This window comes from Mytilus galloprovincialis, chromosome 1 (genome assembly GCF_965363235.1).
Source record: "Mytilus galloprovincialis chromosome 1, xbMytGall1.hap1.1, whole genome shotgun sequence".
Taxonomy (NCBI): domain Eukaryota; kingdom Metazoa; phylum Mollusca; class Bivalvia; order Mytilida; family Mytilidae; genus Mytilus; species Mytilus galloprovincialis.
The window spans coordinates 48,465,348-48,473,330 of record NC_134838.1 but is presented as its reverse complement, the minus strand read 5'-3'; positions in this window follow the sequence as shown (position 1 = coordinate 48,473,330).

Below are 7,983 nucleotides of genomic sequence, written 5' to 3'. Positions count from 1 at the left end.
CATAGGTCAACTATATTTGGTGTATGGAAATATTTTATGATCTATATGTCAGTCGCGCAGGTTTTATTTGACCTCGACCTCATTTTCACGGTTCATTGCTCAGTGTTAAGTTTTAGTGTTTTGGTCTATTTTTCTTAAACTATAAGTAATAGGTCAACTATATTTGTTGTATGGAAGCATTGTTAGCTGTACATGTCTGCCTGGCATGGTTCATCTGACCTTGACCTCATTTTCATGGTTCATTGGTCTTTGTTTAGTTATCTTGGTTAACATGGTTAATGTTAAGTTTATGTGACAGTTTTTAATAAAGCTTTATACTTAGGACTATCAACATAATATCAATGGTTAGTAAAGAAGGCGAGACATTTCAGCGTGTGCACTCTTGTTTTTACATAAATAAGGCCGTTAGTTTTCTCGTTTGAATTGTTTTACATTGTCTTATCGGGGCCTTTTATAGCTGACTATGCGGTATGGGCTTTGCTCATTGTTGAAGGCCGTACGGTGTCATTTTGGTCTTTTGTAGATAGTTGTCTCATTGGCAATCATACCACATCTTCTTTTTTATATTAAGAGAATTACGCAACGAAACAACAGAAACACTAAAGGGAAACAAAACAAACACAAATGCAATATACATGGAAACGAACTATTAGATAACAACTATGTTGTGTCGTGTGTGCTGTTGTTTGTTTGTCTTTTTCATTTTTAGCCATTGCGTTGTCAGTTTGTTTTAGATTTATGAGTTTGACTGTCCCTTTGGTATATTTCGTCCCTCTTTTAGATAACAACTGTAATATTCCTGACTTTGGTACATGACATTTTAAGGTAGATAGGGTGTCTTCCTCCATTTTGGATTTTGAAATACTAGAAAACAAGGTCTAGATCTTTGATGAAATGTGCAAATTTTTATAGTAGTAGGTAATTCATGTGTAAAAATTTTCATTATAATATAGAAAATGCCATGTTTGATCATATTTATGATTGTATTTTACAAAAATTAGAATTCTTCTGTTTGATTCATTTTTTCCCAACTTTGTCAAATAAGGGGAGGCAACTCAAATGCAAGGGCAGATAATTCAGATAGTGTTACTTTTACAATGGAATGTGTTAGGAATTTACCCATTTTTACACGTAGCAAGAAAACGAGTCCGGTGACCCTATTTTTTCTTTTTCTTATCTGAAAGCATAATATTGGAGCTATCTTCTCAAATTTTATCTCAAAATTCTATGGTGTGGTTTGCTTTTTATGGCGGGAAAATGAGTTTTCCATGCATAACCTATACAAAATCTTTACAATTTTGCACAACCTGCAGTGTGAAAATAAGTCCGGTGACCCATTCTTTTTATTAATGTTTTTAAACAAGCAGGATATGAACTACATTTTGGCAAATTATTAAAAGATTCTATGGATTATAATTTAGACACCCCATCTACCTTAACCAGAATCATTTTATAACAAATTATAGTATTACATTCAAATTCTTAATAAAATGCAATGCTTAATATTTAGTGGACGCTTCAAAATGAAGGCAAATATATTTCCCCTTCAGTGCTTAATAGCAATTGATTATATGAATTTAATCTTACTGAATATATCTAAAAATATAATTGTTACCTTGTAGAATAAACTCGTCATAGATACCAAGATTGAAATTTTGTATTTGCGCCAGACTACGCGTTTCATCTACAAACGACTCTTCGGTGACGCTCAAAGCATAAAAAGTTAAAGAGCTTACAAGTCACATATTTCTTTGCAGTTTGAGGAACTGTTATACAACTGCATTTATTGATGCGCCATTTGAGGTAATTCTGGTGATTACATGAAACGTGATGGCTTTTTTTGTGGTGGGAACAAACTGTGCGCCTCTTCTTATTTTCATATGAATGGGAGTTCCTTCAGACACTTGTCAAAAACAATAGGATCAAAGAAGCCAGATTATTTAATTTCCCTTTCAGATATATTGATGATGTTCTTTCCATAAACAATCGGAACTTTTCTGATTGGGTTCTATTAATATATCCCCCAGGAATAATTAAAGAAACAACAGACACGGCTTCCTTCGTCTCATTTTTAGACATATCTCGAATTTGACTCACACAGTCATCTCAGTACCAGAATCTATGACAAACGAGACGATTTTAATTTTGAAATTATAAATTTCCCCCACCTTAGTAGCAATATACCAACTTCACCTGCATATGGGATATATATTTCCCAACTTATTCGATATTCAAGAGCTTGCAGCTCTTACTCAGACTTTGTAAAACGTCATCAGTGTCTGAGTAGAAAGTTGATGAACCAGGGGTATGTCAAAGAACGTCTCGTCCTTTTTCTAAAAAAGTTCATCGGAAAGTACCAAGACCTTGTTGATAAATATTCCGTATCAATTTCACAAATAATACATGATAGTCTTGGTGTATAGATTCTGCGTACTGATGTTGTTTATCATCTTAACAACGTGTTATATTGTTCTTTCATTTGTCTTTGTTCTATTATTAATATTACTTTTACTGTTGGATTGTTTTATGTGATATCCATTTAACGTGGCTCGGTACTTAAACATCCCGTCAATGTGTTTGTATTATCTTTCATTTTTTGCTGGTGTTTTTTGTATTTACGACTTTTAGTGTTTCTTTGTTTCTTATAACGTGACTCTGTACTTTAAAAGATCCCGTCAGTATGATATTGTACTATTATATGTAACTTTTATATATTTCTATTATGAATTAGAAAATACGTTGAACCACAAACGTCAAAATTATCCAATCGCGTAGTGGAATGAACTATTTGTGGATTCTTATAAATTCTATATAACTTTTGGACTATTTTAAATATCGGTCTATTTCTGAAATTAATTCTTACATACTTTTGAATTTTTAAACCTGTATGCTAACATTGCCCATGTGAAATTTTAAAATTATTTGTATATACCATGTATACATTGAACGAAAAATATATGTGACGTATAAAATTTTCTGACGTCAGACACGCGAATCAATGAATGTGTTTGTAGATAGATGTTTGTGTGTTCTGATAAATTGTTCCTTTTAAAATTGTTACACGATGATGACTGCTGTACCCATATTTTGACTATTTTATTGATTATGTCTGTTTAGTTCACGCATTATTGTAAATGTAACGGAATTTGACGAGACTGTCATCAAAGTGAGAGGGTAAGCGCTATAAAAACACGTTTAATCCACCATTTTCTACATTTGAAAATGCCTGTACCAAGTCAGGAATATGACAGTTCTTGTCCATTCGTTTTTGATGTTTTGTAATTTGATTTTGCCATGTGATTATGGACTTTCCGATTGGATTTCTCTCTGAGTTCAGTATTATTGTGATTTTACTTTTTTCCATGAGCCCTTCATACCAAACTATCGATTTATACTCTTCTGAACCTTTTTTAGTTTATTAAAATAATGTCTGCTGGCAAACTGAAAAAAGAAAAGCGAAAGATATCAAAGTGATATTTAAAATCATACATGTAAGTCGATGACAAACTGAAAACGCCATAAATTAAAAACAAAAAAAAACAAGGGAGAGACAACAGTACGCAAAACACAGTAAAGAAAAATAAAGACTGAGTCATACCAACAAGAAACCCATCAAAAACCGGGGGTGATTACAGGTAATCTGGAAAGGTAATAAGAACCTACTTCACATGTGCCCCCCCCCCCCCCCCCCGTTTCATTGCTCACATCAATTCGTACGGAATAAGTCGGTGATGTCAAAAAAGACATATTTAAGGCAAAGGGATGCTGGTCACGAAATAAGAACAATTGTATAATTATCTGTCAAAAGGAGCTTGCCAAAGCAGATATGCCATAAGGATAAACCGACTATTACTTTTTTTTAAACTATTGTCACATATTGACACACTGGTAACAAATCTCAATGTGACAATTTAAAAATGAGCTTTCACACTTGGTAAGATCGTTTGTTATTAAGAGCAAATGATCTTCCTGTACCGTCATTTTGTTTTTGACAATTTTTAAAGGAGCAATGACACTTGGATCTAGTAATTTAACTTCATTAACATAATTGCACATTGTGAATCTTCTTCTCCTAGACCATAAAATAGCAAGCGTTCATACTATTAGCATTTTTGTCGTCATTTTTTAGTTAAATAAAAAAAAAGGATGAGGGTTATCCGTTCATGACACTAAATCAGTATATTGACAGTAGAAAACAAAAACACAAAAAGCGAAGGAATGGTGTTTTACATAAGAAAATGCCTGTACCAAGTTAGGAATATGACAGTTGTTGTCTTTTCGTTTGATGTGTTTGAGCTTTTGATTGTGGACTTTCCGTTTTGAATTTTTCTTGGAGTTTAGTATTTTTGTGATTTTACTTTTAGTGCGATTTTCATCTCAAATGCACAATAAAGCCTTTAGTTTGCATAGTTTATCATCATTTTGGTTTGACATTTTGTTGCAGAAATGATTGGCTGTTTATCTTGAGGCGCCAACGGCATTTATTTGTATATGCTTCTATACAAATCCTTACTATGTGTTTAAATCTTCATATTTGCGAAGATAAAATACGCTGACATTTATACAATGCATACCTTCTATACAAATGACTTTTATTTTAAAATTTCCTTTCTTTTATGTCAAATGTTCCTCAACCCATTCATGGTTCAGAGAGGGCTTTAAAAGATGGATATATTGTCACGTGATTCTCTCAATTATCGTAAGGGGTCATCCATAATTGTCAACCATTTTCCAAAGTGTACAAAACGTACACTTGGAAGGAGGGGGTTAAAAAATCAACATTTTTACCGTACGCTTTTTTTTTTATATTTGCGGAATTTATTTCGTTTCCGTAGGGAAAGTCGATGTATAAAATCAAGAATTGGCTTGGGTGTGTTTCTCTTCTTGTTTCTTCTTTATTATTTTCACTTGATGATATTTATTTCGATATCATAATTCTCCTCAATCCGTATTGAATGATTAAAAGATCAAGTCATATGAATACTTTATCTTTCAAAAATGTGAACTAGTAAAATTATTTAAACAAAAAGTTTATTTCTCAGTACCCCCGATTGTCAATTTCACCTGATTTATTATAGATCGTTATTGTTTCACTCTGTTTAATAAACAAAATCGATGGAAACACTAAATTCTTTGAATGTTTTGATTTTGACAAGACGCCATTTTGTGAAAAGATTTTAAACTGGTCCTTTGATTAATTTCCTTGTAATGTATTCCAAAATAGTAAACCAGTAAACCGGAAGTAAACTTATTTTTCTTAGTATAAGCCTCCTTTAATTAGGAACACCTCCATATGAAGTCTAACCTTAATATCCAATATATGTACACGTTACAGTATATATACATAAACCATAATAGTGCCATGAATGGCATATTTACAGGGACCTTTTAAATAGAAATACAGGCGGGAAATTTAAAAACTTAAAATGTTTTAAAACATTAATACACTTTTATTGATTGTTGTCTTGAGCTCTGATTCCATCAACAACTGTCAGTGCATACTTTACAAATGCAATATAACCATGCATTTTCCTTTCTTTGATTCTTAACAAAATTTATGTGCACTTTTGTTAATATTTTGCATGCTCTAGGTGCCCTTTTTCATTGGAGTTACCATTCCCACTGTGTGAAAGGGGAAACACTATACTTTGTACTCTTTATTCTGACAAAACACAAGCATCACAGATAGATGTCATCAAATAAAACAGTCAGATATGTTTTAGATTAATATTTTCAATGCAAATTTTTATATTAAACTAAAATACGATAAACAGGATCTTGTTTTTATTAAGAATGATTGATTCTTCTCTTGAAATCTGAAAATGGTTGATGTACACTTTTTGAGGGAGGGTGGGGGGTCTGAAAAAGTGTACGTTTTGTACACTTTGGAAAATGGTTGACAATTATGGATGACCCCTAAGTAATATGATAACTAAACTTAGTTTATGGAATTCATGCAAGGTCTCATACTTTTGCTACATCTCATAAATTAGTCGTATAGTTTGAAGTCCCTGTCTAATTCCACATCTCAGATATTTTAAGTAATATTTGATGTATGAAATGCTTGCAATGTGTATACATATCTGTCTGTTAGGGTATTCTTATATTGATACCATTTTTGTCGAGCCTTCGACTTTTGTCGAAAAAGCGAGATATAGCGATCCTACATTCCTTCGTCGTCTGCGGCGTCCACAAATATTCTCTCTGTGGTTAACGTTTTTCAAATTTTTATAACTTTCTTAAACTATCCTGTATTTCTACCAAACTTGGACAGAAGCTTGTTTATAATCATAAGATAGTATCCAGATGTAAATTTTGTAAAAAAAATAATCCTGTTTTCCCGTATTTTACTTATAAATGGACTTAGTTTTTCTGCCAGGAAACATTGCATTCACTCTGTGTTTAAAGTTTTTAAAATAAAACTTTCTTAAACTATCCTGGATTTGTACTCAACTTGAACAGAAGCTTGTCAATGATCATCATAAAAAATCTTGTTCGATATTTTACTTATAAATGATCTTTTTCTGCCAGTTAACAGAACATTCACACTGTGGTCAACGTTTTCAAAATATTAATAACTTTCTTAAAATATTCTGGATTTGAGCGTTCCTGATGAAGGTATATCTAGAAAAGCGTTTCGGACGCAAGAAATTATTAAACGTGTTGTTTTCAATTTTTACATCTATAGTCAAAAAAGTTTATGTGATACTTACATAATACATTTATTTAAAAGACTTTTCTTGCGTATTAAATTATAATCCTGGTACCATTGATAACTATTTACACCGCTGGGTCGATGCCACTGTTGGTGAACGTTTCGTCCCCGATGGTATCACCAGCCCAGTAGTCAGCACTTCGTTGCTGACATGAATATCAATTATATGGTCATTTTAATACATTTCCTGTTTATCAACCTGAATTTTTTTTTATCCAAGAAATACATTTACCCTAGCCGTATTTGGCACAACTTTTTTGGAATTTTAGGTCCTTAATGTTCTTCAATTTTGTACTTGTTTGGCTTAATAAATCTTTTGATCTGAGCGTCACTGATAAGTCTGATGTAGACGAATCGCGCGTCTGGCGTATTAAATTATATTCCTAGTACCTTTGATAACTATTCTAAATATAATCATGAGCGACAAAGTTGACAAAAAACTTCACTCTTGTTTACTAATGCAACACAATGAAACGCAATTCTCTGAGACTAGTTGACTGAACGTTTTCTATTATTTGAGTTTATTGTCATCGTTTATCTTCTTTCTGATTTGGAAATTTAAGGAGAGTTATTTTTTTCCATTGATTTAATTACACGTTAAAACTGAGCTCTATAGTTAGGTATGTATTTTTGTTTCGCTATGAGTTTTAGACATTTCTCTAATGTCCATTTAGTTGACTTTAGTGACTCCGAGTTCAGTATTTTTGTGATTTTACTTTTTAAACCAGACTTTTTTTTACTATTGTTACTCCATGGTATCTTATAAACACAACTCAACTGAGACTGTATAATATTTTTCCTAGTCAGAATAGAAGCAGGATTGGCAAAATTGGTGGAAAGATATGATTAAATTTGCTGAACATTCCGTTATGGGCCTAGAGCTTTTTATTAAAAATAAGAAAAATATCAATGTGTTGTGTTTTGCTGGAAAAAAAAGCATGTGCCTACTAATTATAAATACTAATGAATCATCTTTATTTCAGCAACCTATTGCTCATATAAACGCTACAAATATACGTAAAAAACTTAATTTCATTTGCAGATAAATGATTTGCTTTGTCACATTTATACCCCCTCGATTTGTTATATCACTGAAATCGTTGGTTCGGCTTTTAAAGCAAGTTCGTTATCGGTATGACAACTTCCATAAATAACTAAATAAAAGTAATAACTTTGTAATTAAAGAGTGTATTATTAATTTTCTGCGGGATATATATTGAATGTAAAGAATCTTATTTAAATATTTCACTTTCACTTCAAATACCTGG